The sequence below is a fragment of the Peromyscus californicus genome, unplaced genomic scaffold (assembly GCF_007827085.1).
Source record: "Peromyscus californicus insignis strain IS unplaced genomic scaffold, ASM782708v3 Scaffold_3__1_contigs__length_106647218, whole genome shotgun sequence".
Classification (NCBI taxonomy): Eukaryota; Metazoa; Chordata; class Mammalia; order Rodentia; family Cricetidae; genus Peromyscus; species Peromyscus californicus.
Window position 1 is genome coordinate 21,891,170 of NW_026294551.1, and position 13,351 is coordinate 21,904,520.

The 13,351-nt window shown below is 45.2% G+C and overlaps 1 protein-coding gene across 4 annotated transcripts in view; it reads left to right on the forward strand.

Moving 5' to 3' along the window:
• Nucleotides 1-11,615: 11,615 nt before the first annotated feature.
• Stat3 (signal transducer and activator of transcription 3) overlaps nt 11,616-13,351 on the forward strand; it is a 54,986-nt gene continuing 53,250 nt past the window's right edge. For 2 of the 4 annotated variants that reach the window (XM_052757160.1, XM_052757162.1), the window contains exon 1: nt 11,616-11,952. The gene's annotated coding sequence lies outside the window, so the exon portion shown is untranslated. The remainder of the gene's footprint in view (nt 11,953-13,351) is intronic. The other 2 variants (XM_052757159.1, XM_052757161.1) reach the window with 1 other exon arrangement.

Consider the following 13,351-nt stretch of genomic DNA (forward strand, 5'->3'; position numbering starts at 1 on the left):
GAGTGGGCCTTAAGTCTAATAAGACGGCTGTTGGTTACCACCAAGATATGAGTACTACTATTATACCTTTAGGGTTATGGTGCCAGGCTGGTGGTTGTTGTAACTGATGGGTGTCATATCTAGGTAGGGTTATTGGTTGCTTCCCTCCCTTGGAAGCTTTCCTGGCAACTTCTGGTACCATGAAAGATAGTTTCAAGGTGGAGGCTTTCAGATCAGATCCATCTCAGATCCTCCAGGTCTTTGTCTGAAGTTCATGGTATCTTCAGCCAATATTGACTTACTCTCAACCTCTGGGAGGGAATCAAGGACAACAGCAACAGCCTAGAATGTTCTGAGAGTCTTTTGGATTCCCCCAACCAATGACTCATAAGAGGGTTTCTCATGCTCGGTATTGGGGTTTGTTAGATAGTCTATGTGTCTTGGGGGAGCTCTGTGGTTCAAAGCCCTTCTTTAAAAAATATGCTTTTTGTATGTTTGTTTGAGATAGGATCTCCTATATTCAAGGCTGGCCTTGAACTTGATATATAGACAAGAATGATCTTGAACTCCTGGTCTTTCTGCCTCCAACTCCTAAGTGCTGAGATTATTAACATGTACCACCACACCTGGTTTATGTGGTGGTGGGAATAGAACCTAAGAATGTAGGTGTGCTAGGTAAACACTCTACCAACAGAGAAATGGTGTCTTATGCCAGCAACAGAAACTTAATGCAAGTTAACAAAGGGAAGAATTAACTATATTCTCTCTTTTATTTATTTATTTATTTATTTATTTATTTATTTATTTATTTATTTATTTTTGGTTTTTCGAGACAGGGTTTCTCTGTGTAGCTTTGCGCCTTTCCTGGATCTCGCGCTGTAGACCAGGCTGGCCTCGAACTCACAGAGATCTGCCTGCCTCTGCCTCCCGAGTGCTGGGATTAAAGGTGTGCGCCACCACCGCCTGGCTTATTCTCTCTTTTCTGGTGAGGGTGTCAAAACTTGAGTGAGGTTAAGGGACAGTGTATTGTGTGTCACCAGAGTCTAGATTCAAACCTAGTCCGTCTCTCTCACATCGACATTCAAGTTCATGCAACTGCTTCTACTGACTGATGTGCTAGTCAAAGGATGAAAGAATGTCTCAGAGAGAAAATGTAGATAACTAACAGTATAGGATTCTACAGCAAAATCAAATTCTGGAGAAAAGACATGAACTGTGATAGCGAGGCTCCCAGTACCTGCAAGGGTCCTGTCCTGTAGCTAAAAGAAGGTAGAAGGCACTTTGAAGAAAGTGTGGTAAGGACATGGGGGTAATGATGGAAGGGAGGCAACTTGAGGAAATCTCAGGGTCCAAGACAGAAGAAAGAAAGTATCTTCAAAGACAGACGGGAGGGAACAAGAGGAAGTCAGGAGAGAGAAGAGGACTGAGACCAGCAGCTCATCTAGCTATTCACTCTTTCTTGAAGGGGTTGGGGAGGAGGACAGGGTCTCAGTATGCAGCTCTAGCTGGCCTGGAACTCTGTACATAGAACAGGCTGATTTCAAACTCTCAGTGATCTGTGCCAGAATTAAAGGCAAGCACCATGGTGTCCATTCATTCATTGAAATATTTATCTTATTAGTTTTTAATTATGTACATGTATATGTCTCTGTGTGAATATGTGCACATGAGTGCAGGTACCTTGCAGAGGCCAGAAGAGGGTGTCAGATCTCTTGGAGCTGGAGTTACATCCAGTTATGATATGACGGACCTAGAAGTTATGAATCCAACTTGGGTCCTCTGCAAGAGCAGTATGGTGCTCTCTTACCCACTGAACCATTTCTCTAGCCTCTCACTTTTTTTTTTTTTTTGATAGGGTCTTACGTATCCTGGGCTAGCTTTGAACTCACCAAGTAGCCAAGGATGACCTTGAACTGCAGATCCTCCTGACTCTACCCCCTAAACACTAGGAATAACAGATGTGTGCTCCCACACCAGTTTTATGTGATGCTGAGGATCAAACCTAGGTCCTCATGCACGCTAAGGCAAGCATTTTACCAACTGAGCTACCTCCCTAGCCCTCACTCACTAGTTATCAAACACAAAACATATGATGTGCATCGTGCTAGGCACTAGGGAGACAAAGGAACAGACATCCACTTTCCTGGAACCACCAGTATGATGAAGACACAGATAACACAGATACAAAAGAATTGTGAGGAGTTCACAGGAAGCAGGACAGAGAGAAAGAGAAGAAGAGGTGGGAAGCAACTTTGGATAAAACCTGTCTGAGTAAGACAGAACGTGCGAGAAGGAACTAGCTATAGGAAGGGACAGGAAGAGCATCTGCAGAGGCCCTGAGCTGGGAAATGGCCTGGCTGGAATCCAGTGGGCAGCAGAAAGGCTTTGAAGGTGAGATAAAGAACTCTTTCTATCTTAGGCCTCCAGGAAGCCACTGCAGGAACAGAATGACAGGGTATGAATAATGTTTTAAGCAATAGAGGAAAAAATCTTGGCCTTGGTACTGAATGGGGAGGACCATTCTCCAGACAGGAGAAAAGAGAGATGTTCGAATGTGGATGCCTGAGATCTGTTTTGCAGGACAATCTGAGATGTTCTCAATGAACAGACTTGCTGATTTCTGTGACGCTAAGGACAAGGCTCAGGCAGTCTTGCCTGAGACACACGAGAACCCCAGCACCTACAGAGTAGCTTCTTGTACTATTTGATCAGTACAACAACTTGCCACCCCCTCAACATCTTTAAGACACCTCTCCAAATCCATGCTTTCTTTTTACTTAGGGATCAAGAAGACCTCCTCCAGGGAACAGAGAGTAAATAAAATGTTTCTAGAACCTTACAAAGTTGAATCAATCTCAGTTCTTGAGCTAGCCTACAGGTCCTGAATCTTTCAGGTAACAAATGGAAAACTAACTTGGCTACCTATTGTCCTGTGATGAACCATCCCTAAATTTATTACTTGCTGTTGTTACTTTTTACTCTTTTGGGATGCCCACCACCCAGCTCCCAAATAAATCACACACGGAGGTTTATTTTTACTTATGAATGACTGGCCTTAGCTTGGCTTGTTTCTTGCCAGCTTTTCTTAGCTTTAAATTAACCTGTCTGTCTTTTGCTTCTAGGCTTTTACCTTTCTCTATTTTTGTATACCTTCCTTTCTTACTCTGTTGCTGGTTGTATAGCTGGGAAAGCTCAGAGGCCAAAGGTAGATGGGATAATTTAAAGTTAAGGAAAGCTGGCTAGCAACAAGCCAAGCTAAGGCCAAACATTCATAATTAAGAATAAGCCTCCATGTGTTATTTTTTTGGGGAGCTAGGTGGCGGGTCCCCCAAAAGACCAAAGATCCCAAAGGAACAAAAATCAACAACAACAATTACTGATTTTTTAAAAAATAATATATTTAACTTTATTTTATGTGCATAGGTGTGAAGGTGTCAGATCTCCTAAAACTGGAGTTACAGACAGTTGTGAGCTGCCATGTAGGTGCTGAGAATTGAACCCTGGTCCTCTGGAAGAGTAGTCAGTGCTCCTAACTCCCAGCCCCACAATTACTGGTTTTGTTTGGTTTGGTTTTTCAAGACAGGGTTTCTTTGTGTAGTTTTGGTGCCTGTCCTGGATCTCGCTCTGTAGACCAGGTTGGCCTCGAACTCATAGAGATCCTCCTGGCTCTACCTCCGGAGTGCTGGGATTAAAGGCATGCGCCACCACCGCCCAGCCAAATACTGTTTTTTAAAAATTAAAAAAAATTGGGCCAGAAAGATGGCTCAGAGATTATAAACATTGGCTATCCCCAGAAAAACCTGAGTTTGATTCCCAGGTACACACACACCCACACCCACAAATATTTTTAAAAATTTATTTATTTTTACTTCATGCATATGAGTGTTTTGCCTGAATGTATTTATGTGCATCAGGTTCATGCAGTGACCTGAAGGAGGCCAGAAGAGGAACATTGGATCTTCTGGAATGGGAGTTACAGGTGGTTGTGAGCCACCCTGTGGATGCTGGGAACTGAATTCAGAACCTCTTGTTAATTTTTAATTATGTACATATATGTGTCTCTGTGTGAATATGTGCATATGAGTGCAGGTACCTGAAGAGGCCAGAAGAGGGTGTCAGATCTCTTGGAGCTGGAGTTACATACAGTTATGACTTGACCTGGATGCTAGGAACCCAACTCGGGTCCTCTGCAAGTGGATCCAAGTGATTTTTTTTGTTGTTGTTGTTGTTTTGGGGGACAGGATTTCACTATGTAGCTCTGGCTGGTCTGGAACTTGCTGTGTAAATCAGGCTGGCCTTGAATTCACAGAGATCCACCTTGCATCTGCCTAAGTGCTGGGATTAATGGTATGTGTCCAGACTCACACTGAGTGCTCTTAACTGCTCGTCCATCTCTCCAGCCCCCATCCCTAAATTTGGTCATTCAAAGCAATGACAGTTAATTTGGCTCGTGAATTGCTGTCTAGGTAGGCCTTAGCACAAACTGATCATCTCTGTCTCCATGGCCTCTATTAGGATGGTATAAAAGCTGGGATCTGGGCTCACCAGAGGCTGGCTGACATCCCAGCAAAGCTTGCTTTCTACTGAGCTTCAAGCTAGGTTTTCAGTCAGAACACCTTCACATAGCTTCCTCAGGGAGCCTGAGCTTCCACACAGCGTGGTGGCTGGTTTCCAAGGGTGAATGTTCAAGCCAGAGTCAGGTGGAAGCTGTATAACCTCAGAAGATACACAACCTCATTTCCATTTCATTGCATTTGGGAGGAGTGAGGTATTCTGCTGGGTGTGGTGGTGTATGCCTGTAATCACGACACTCAGGAGATGGGTAGTGGGAAGATCAGGAACTTGAGGTCAAGGCTGACCTGGGCCACATGAGACCCTGTCTCAGAGAACCAGGAAAAATGAAGCAAGTCTTGGGGCTGGAGAGATGGTTCAGTGGTTAAGAGCACTGGCTACTCTTCCAGAGGATGTGGGTTCAATTCCCAGCAACGACGTGGCAACTCATACCTGTCTGTAAATCCAAGCTCTGACACCTTTACTCAGGCATACATGCAGGCAAAATACCAATGCACATAAGATAAAAATAAATTATTAAAAAAATAAAGCAAGTCCTTCAGAGAGTGGGATTACATTAGTTATGTAGACTACTTATAGATGGGAGAAATGTAGGAGTTTGGAGAAATAAAAGTCTCATGTAGCCCAGGCTGGCCTTGAACTTTACTATGTACTACTACTATTCTCCTGCTAGCCTCCACCTCTGAGTGCTGGTTAAGAGTGATAGATTACTGGTGTGCAATATCACCTATGCTAATCTTTTTGCCTTTTTGTGGTTGCTGTTGTGACACCCCCAAGTGGCAGGGCTATAGGTATGCTTCTCCACACTAGAGCAGTCTTTTACTTCCTAAATCTTATCTTTCTCTGCTGTAAAATGAGAACTATGCCTGTAATCCTGCTACCTGAGAGGTAGAGGTAGGAGAATCAGGAGTTTAAGACCAGCCTCAACTGCAAATAAGTTGGAGGCAAGCCTGGGCTATATGAGACACTATCTCAGGAGGGCATTGTAGCTCATACCTTTAATCCCAGAACGTGGGAGGCAGAGGAAAGAGGACCATTGCAAGTTTAAGGCCAGCCTGGTCTATGTAGTTTATTTTAGGCTAGCCAGAGTTACATAGCAAGACCCTGTCTCACAGTCTATTTCCAAGATGAGAATTATAATGTCTGGCTTAGATGCCCAGTATAGTTTTTGGAACACAGAAATTACTTAATAAATGTTAATCATTAATTTTACTTACAAGGAAGTAGGCTAACAAATGGATTCATTGCAGTTCAAGGTGATGAATGTTATTCTAGATAGAGAGAGACCCGTTGAGGCAGTCTAGCAGAAGAGATTAACTTTGCTGGAAATATCTAGGAAAATCCAGAAGAGGTGATTCTTAGAAGAATCATAGTTTTTCTCATAGGGCATGAGAGAAGGTACTTTAGCTGGAAGAAAGGATAACCATAAAGACACAAAGTTACAGAGGACCTGAGCCATTCAAGAGGAAAGTGATACATTCAGTGTGGGAACTTAGGCTACGTGGGAAGAGGCTGGAGTTCAGATCAGACAGGATTTGCTGAGTCAAATCAAGAGGAAAGAAGGGGCATAGATTGAAGTCCTACTGTATGCCTGGCTCTATGTGGGGTGGTCATTAATTTGTATTTAACTTTGATTTTTGTTAGTTGCAGAGATTAGCCCTTTATTGCAAGACAGGGATTTTGTTGTCGATTTTTTTTACTCTTTTTTGGGGGCCCGCCACCCAGCTCCCAAAGAAGCTCCCATATACAGAGGCTTATTTTTTTTTTGTTTGTTTTGTTTTTTTCGAGACAGGGTTTCTCTGTGTAGCTTTGCGCCTTTCCTGGATCTCGCTCTGTAGACCAGGCTGGCCTCGAACTCACAGAGATCCGCCTGCCTCTGCCTCCCAAGTGCTGGGATTAAAGGCGTGCGCCACCACCGCCCGGCTCAGAGGCTTATTTTTAATTATGAATGTCCAGCCTTAGCTTGGCTTAGTTTCTAGCCAACTTTCCTTAAATTATCTTGACTACCTTTTACCTTTGGGCTTTTCCTTTTTTTCTAACTTCTGTAAATCTTACTCTTACTCCATGGCTTGCTGTGTAGCTGGGTGGCTGGCCCCTGGAGTTGTCCTCTTCCTCTGGCTGCTAGATCTTAGATCCCCTTCTCCCAGATTCCTCCTTCTGGATATTTTCTCTGCCTGCCAGTCCTGCCTATCCTTTCTCCTGTCTCGCTATTGGCCACACAGATCTTTATTAGACCATCAGATATTTTACACAGGCACAGTTAACACAGCTTCACAGAGTTAAACAAATATAACATAAACAAAAGTAACACACCTTAAGATATTCTACTACACAGGGATGGGAACATTTCTGCTGGCCTTTCCTTTAGTTCTGATGGCCGACAGGACCGTGACAGTAGAAGGGGTGCTGTGGGTGGAGGTCCCACCAACCACTGTTTTTATAGAGGAACCGCAGCACCCACAGCCCATCTCTGCATCTTGGTTTTGCTACAGAAGAACAAGTATATTTGGTGTGCTGGTGGATTTCAGTTTTCTTCACTGTTTTCTGGAGGGAGGCCACTAAAGTGGGTCTGGCATTTAATGACCATGTTGGTCTTTATGTGTGTTTAGTCATGGATGTCTCTGTGATGTAGGTCCAAGCCCAGAGAGATGAAGTCCGTGTTTTTGTTTTTGTTTTTCCTGTAACCATATTAGAGAATGGGAGAACCTTTTAAGCTGGCAGTGACATATTGAATATTAGTTTATTTAACTTTTATGGTGAAGTCCATGGCAGCAGGAGAGGACAGGCTAGAGTGAGGAGAGAATAGTCTTGTGGTCAAGTCCTGGAGTGAGAGAAACTACAGCCTTTAGACCAGAGGCCTTCATGGAGGAGTGGAGAATGGCCAGTGGCAGGTCTGAACAGGGAATTTTTTTTTTTTTTTTTAGTGAAATGAGTCAAATAGACCAGGCTAGCATCAAACAATTCTCCTGCCTCAGCCGTATATCGACTACCATGCTGGGCTTGAAGAGTGTCGGAAAGATGGAGCAGATGGGTTCATGTGAGGTTGTGAGGTGATGAAGGTCTACTCCAGGAAGGCAGGGCTGGAGTGGTTCGCCAAAGCTGGGCTGCAGGATTCAAAGTTGTGGCAGTTGGCACACTGCTGAGTCACTCAGGCTATTTTGACTTGAGTGTTCTGTGTGGCCCCCACCCCGTGTGTGTGTGTGTGTGTGTGTGTGTGTGTGTGTGTGTGTGTGTGTGTGTGCGTGTCCCAGTGCTGAAGGCCAAACTCAAGTACTCTACTCTACCACTAAGCTAGATCTTCCTCCCTCCTTCTTTTTTTTTTTTTTTTTTTGAGATAGGATCTTCACTATGTAATCCTGGCTGTCCTGGAACTCTCTATGTAGACCAGGCTGGCCTTGAACTCACAGATACCTGCCTTAGTGCTGGGACTAAAGGTGTGTGCCATCACACCTTTTTTTTTTTTTTTTAAAGTTGGGGTCTTATCTGTAGTTCAGATTGATCTAGAACTTACTATATAGCCCAGGCTGACCCCAAACTTTTAAAGCTCAAAGTTACTCTCTAAAGCTATATCCTCTTGACTGCTGGGGTTACAGATGTGAGTCACCATGCCCAGCACTTTTGGCTATTTTTTCCTTTTCCTTTTTTTTTTTTTTTTTTTGAGACAGGATCTCATTGTGTAACCTTGATAGGCTTGGAGCTCACTATTAGATCAAGATGATATCAGACTTGTAGGAATCCTCCTGCTTCACCCTCTCAAGTAATGGCCTTGTAAGCATTCACTACCATTTCCAACTCCAAGCTTATTTGTGTGTGTGTGTGTGTGTGTGTGTGTGTGTGTGTGTGTGTGTGTGTGTGTGTGTGTTTTCAAGACAAGGTCTTGCTGTGTAGCCCAGCTTACCTAAAACTCCTGATTCTTCCGCCTTAGCCTCCCGAGCAGGTGGGATTTGAGGCATTTCCTATCACATCTGTCTCAACTTTAGTTTTCTTTCTTTAATGTATGTGTGTGTCTAGAGGTTGACTTCAGGTGTCTTCATTATCAATTCCTAACATATTTTTTGAGACAGGGTCTCACTATACTGGAGCTCATTATAAAGGCCAAGGTGGCCTTGAACTCACTCACAGATATCTACTTGCCTCTGCCTCCGAGTGCCCAGATCACCATATTAAAGGTGTGCAATACCACACGTGGCTTCCACCTTTTTTTTTCTTTTTTGAAAAAAAAAAATATGCCTGTATACCATAGCATGTGTGGGAAGGTCAGAGAAAGGCTTGGGGGAGTCAGTCTGCTCCTTCAATCATGTGGGATCCTGGGTATTTGAACTCAGGTGGTCAGGCTTGGTGACAAGTATCTTTACCTGCTGAGCCATTTAGAAAGCCCCCCTCCCCTTATCTTTTCAAGCCACCCCCGTACTGAACTTAGGACTCACTGATTGGCTAGTCTGGCTGGTCAGCAAGCTCTGGGGAATCTATCTGTCTCCGCCCCACCAAAGCTAGGATCACACTTGGCTTTTTTCCATGAGTGCCAGGGACCTGGCTTCAGGTCTTTAGTCTTGCATGGCAGGCACTTTTCCGACTGAGCCATCTCCCGGCCCCCAGCTGGGTTTATACCCTTGAGCCACAGTGCTTATCGTTCCACCTTAGTGTTCTTCGTGGATAATATGGCCTCTCCTATTTGCTAAGTGATTGGTGGAAGAAAGAAAAGAGTCAATGACATGGGCAAGGTGGCACATACTTGTCAGTCATCCTGACATGTTGGAAGCAGAGTCAGGATTGGAGCTGTAGGCCAGCCTGACTAAAACAAACAAACAACAACAACAAAAGGGTAACGAATATATGTGTTTTGTCAGCAGGAAATCGTTAGACAAATACTAAACTACTTTATCAGGGAGCTAGTCAACTGCATGGGCTACCAAGCACAAAGAGAATTAGGTGATGTGTGGGATACCCTGCAGTGAAGATGCATGGTTATGCTCTCCCTCTCTACACTTTCCTATGCAAATATGACAGTTTCCACACTGGAGGGGATCTCCCCAGAGGCACTCTCTTCTTACTTTGAAAATAGGCATTGGCTGAGGACGCAGCTCAGTGGTAGAACATGTACTTTATAGCATGTTCAAAGCCCTGGGTTCTATTCCAGACATCACACATTCATAAAGATGGATCTCAGCTGGTACCTGAAGTCCCAATCTGGAGGCTTTGGAAGGGTTTCAGGCATCTGGGAAGCCATTAGTAGATGTGAGTAAAAGCTTGGGCTGTCTATTTCCTGAGACCTAGAATCCATAGTCAGTGTCACTCTTGCAGAATGATCCAAGACCCAGGAATCTTGAAAAATCAAGAGTTCTTGATTTTTTTTCTCACCAGAAATGAATAACAATATCTATCTTTAGGGAAAAGGACTGATGGGGAAGGAGAAGATTTTTATTAATAAATTTCAACCTAGGTGGGGTGTGGTGGGGAATGTCTGAAATCTCAGCGCACTCAGAGATAGAGGCTGGAAAATCTCTGAGAGCCTGTCTCAAGAAACCAAGTGATGGTAATAATAAAGAAAACAAAAATGTCAAGCTTCCTGAACTGTTTGGGTATGTATTAGCTGTGTTTAAAAAAATGTCATCGGGGTTATCTGTGCGGTGAGGTAACAGCCCTGTTTTGATTTTATCTTTATCACTCTTTGTGTTAAACACAGGCAATACAAACACTATTGATATACTTGTAAATCTGCATCATCACACACACATCCAAATCACTGCACTATGCACAGTTCATCCTCTGTTACATAAAGCAAAGCATATATACACATACCACGCACTGCCAGTTTCAACTCGGTAAAATCTGCACACTCAACAGACAAGATGGGAAAAACGTCAGATAATTTCAAGAACTTCAAGAACTCAGGAAAGAATAAATGAGTATTATCCTTCATTTCTTAAGCAGTGGTGGAAGAATGTCTCAGAACTATTGGTCTCAATTGTACTTTTAAGCCTAATGGCAAAAGACTAATTAATGATAACAGTGAATCGTAAAACCATCAGAAGGAAAGGAGAATATTTTATAGGTCTTCTGTTAGTTTTAAAAATCTGTACCTAATTTAAAAATTATTTAATGTGTATGGGTGTTTTGTCTGCATGCATGTTGTGCACCATGTGTGTCCCTGGTGCCGGCAGAGGTCTGAAGAGGGCATCAGATACCCTGGGACTGGAGTTACAGATGGTTGAGAGCCACCATGTGGGTCCTGGGACTTGAATCTGAATCCACCAAGACCAGCCAGTGCTCCAAACTGCTGAGGAATCCCTCCAGCCCCTACAATCAGTATCTTTTAATGGAAACAAATTGATCAAAACTCTGTTACAGAATTTTAAGAGCCAGTATAACAAAGTAATGAAAAAAAACCCCACAAAACTCAGAGACATGGAAATGGCAAATCCTGTGTATTCCTGTCAGCTGTCATGTGTACGCTTTCTGCATTTCTGTGAACTGACCAATAAGCCTTGCTGTTGAGTTTCATGCTTGAAGCGATGGAACACAGCACTGGGTTATATCCACTATTCTCCCCCACGCAATCTAGTAATTACTCTATTTCCACGTCATATTTCCGGGTGTATGTCCAGACTCACACAGAAATTGAAGTTCAGAGCAGTCAAGAGTCGCCCATGTTCTTTTTGATGTCCCCAGAAACCCAAATGCATATGTGGGGTGATACCCGGAGACCGCCTAACTGCCTGATTCCCACGTGGTAGGAGGCTCACAGTCTCGCCCCCACGTGGTGCCAAGGGCCGGGAAAAGGGAGAGCGGGCAGAAGCCAGCCGTATCAGGGCATTTAAAGTGTCTTGACGTCACGCACTGCCAGGAACTCAGCTGAGTTTTCAGCAGGACATTCCACTAATGTCTCCTCCCTCCCCCCGGACTTTTTGTGAGCTGGGCCTCCGCTCTTCCCTTGATCGCGGAGGGAGGAGCACGAAACTCTCGGAACAGCCGCACAGGGGGCGTGCCTAGACGCCTCTCGACTCCGCCTTCTCTCCTAGGGGCGCTTCTCATTGGTCGGTGGGCGGGGCTTCGGGTGTAGCGCTCTCGCCCCGAGGCCTCAGGGTGGCCTAGCCAGCTGGCCGTTCTTTAATTATGCACGGAGGCGTGTCTTGGCCAGTTGGGAGCTGGATGGGGATTGGCTGGAGGGGCTGTAATTCAGCGGTTTCCGGAGCTGCAGTGTAGACTAGGAGGGGGAGCCTGGGGTTCCGACGTCGCGACGGAGGGAACGAGCCCTAACCGGATCGCTGAGGCACAACCGGTGCCCGGCTCGGTGTCGCCTGACCGCGTCGGCTAGGAGAGGCCAGGCGGCCCTCGGGAGCCCAGCTGCTCGCACCTGGACCCAGCGCAGCCCGGCCAGTCGGGCCTCAGCCCGGGAGACAGGTGAAGGGGGTGCAGGGTGGGGCCACCTCCCCGACGGCATGCCAGCTGGGGACACCGCGGGGCGTCGCGCGGTTGCGGCTTTAGGGGTGCTTAGAGCTGTGAATGGACACTTAAGTGAGGCGGAAGGGTAGGAGGAGACACGGAGGGTCGCCCGGCAGGGACTGCTCCGCAGATGACAGGAGCCGGCCTGGGAAGGGCAGGGGCGCTGGAAGTTTCGAGGGGGAGATGCGGAGGGAGAGTGAGGAGTTCCGGGGGTAGAACCGTGGGGAGAGGGCACTCTAGGCTGAGGGTGGCAGAAGTGAACTACGGCCCTCCAATGCCTGCTCCCGGAGGCTAGGGACGTTCGGGCCACCAGAGCCGCTGTCACGCCGGCCCGGCGGTGATCACTGGGGTGGGGGGAGTTGGAAAGGGCCTCCTTCCCGCCCCCGTGCTGGGCCTGGCGGCTCGGTGCTGAGACACTTTCTTCGCCTTGCCCTGCTTCTGCTCCTTCAGTTGCCAGCTGTACCCTTTAGGAGGTGGGAACTAGTGTCCCCCCCACAGCCTCTTGGGCTGGCTAGTTGTGGGTACGATTTTTTCATAAGAATCATATTTCCTATAGGAAATTGACAAACGTGTTCTTTCTAAATTCTCACCCACCACTTTCTATGTTAAACTATGCTTCCCCTCACTTTGGTTAAAAACATCTTTTTTTTTTTTTTTAATTCAAAATAAATCCCTGGTCAAACCAGCTCTAAAGAGCAACAAACCCCTTTCCTCTTTGACATTGTTCTCTCATAAACACCTGGTAAACTCGACTAGACAATAAATAATTGAGCCATTGCGTTTACTGGATTGTGGTGTTGCTTAATTGCACAGGACAGAATGAGCCAATCAAGAGTGGGAGTTTTCTGTCTCAGAGCCAAGCTCTTGGGTAAATGCAGAAGATAGGGAAACAAAGACTGGTTGGCCTTGACTGAGCTCTGTGTAAACTTTACCTGGTGGGGTGTGTGGCTGTGAGTTAGTAAGTTAGCAAGTTCAGACAGTCACTAAGTCACTTTTTCTCATACCTAGTTCACATCACTCTGTTGTATCAATTGCTATGTGTGCTCATACAGTCAGTGGTTAGTCATTTTTTTTCTTATTCAAAATGTCTCTAGTCTATACCTGCTCTTTTCTATGTTGAAGGGCTTATTTATTCCGTGTATGCATTGTCAATGTTGGGCTGGCAGGTAAAGCACTGATTTGAGTTTATCAAAATAATAAATCATCTCCACCTATGTGGAACTAGACTGTAGGTCTTGAGCCAGCCATTTTTTCTTTTTATATTAAATAATGTCTATATTCTTTGAGGCAACATGTTTGTTTCATTATTGTATGTGCCAGACCAGAACACTAGCAGAATTTTTTATTTTAGATTTTC